The sequence below is a fragment of the Amblyomma maculatum genome, chromosome 1 (genome assembly GCF_055883805.1).
Source record: "Amblyomma maculatum isolate TAMU_Amacu chromosome 1, ASM5588380v1, whole genome shotgun sequence".
NCBI lineage: Eukaryota > Metazoa > Arthropoda > Arachnida > Ixodida > Ixodidae > Amblyomma > Amblyomma maculatum.
Genome location: NC_139344.1, coordinates 139,847,309 through 139,847,958, shown reverse-complemented (window position 1 = coordinate 139,847,958; position 650 = coordinate 139,847,309). Strand labels below are relative to the sequence as shown.

General features: G+C 45.8%; 1 non-coding gene across 1 annotated transcript; it reads left to right on the top strand.

Annotated features, from left to right (window-relative positions):
• The first annotated feature begins 222 nt into the window (after window positions 1-222).
• TRNAL-UAG (transfer RNA leucine (anticodon UAG)) lies at window positions 223-304 on the top strand. Its single transcript has one exon. It is a non-coding gene; the product is annotated as a tRNA-Leu (tRNA).
• Window positions 305-650: the final 346 nt, after the last annotated feature.

Below are 650 nucleotides of genomic sequence, written 5' to 3'. Positions count from 1 at the left end.
TTTTTCAGTTGTAAGAAATAAGAACCATCCGAAATCGTTATCTATATATTTTGTACGGGTCACGCCTAACCACCAAGTTAACTGTTCACTCTGGCTGCATGACTGGAATTTTAAAGAGGTTGACGCCAGCCTAGCTTTTTTGTTTTTCAAGTTCTTCCGTGTTCATTTCGTTTGATGCTGATTTGTGGCTTGTGTTCACTTATTTTATGCCTAGTGCACGTGGGTAGCGTGGCCGGGTGCTCCAAGGCGCTGGTTTTAGGCACCAGTCTCTTCGGAGGCGTGGGTTCGAACCCCACCGCTGCCAATACCTTTTTATTTTCTCACCCAATGTCTCTTACACAACAGCGTATGTATGCAGCTCGTTCGGTCAAACAGCTGCACCCATACCCTAGGGTTCAGCACTCGACACGCATTGCCGCCGTTCTGCGCCACAGTACTTCTCTTATTGTTTTATCGTGTATTGTCGTCACGTAACTTGGATCCACCTGCTGTAGAAGCCATATTCGAAGGTAGCGTGGCCGAGTGTCATTTCGGCCACGCTACCTTCGAATAAGGCTTCTACAGCAGGTGGATCCAAGTTACGTGACGACAATACACAATAAAACGATAAAACAATAAGAGTGATTTTAAGCTGAGAGTATGCGAATTGA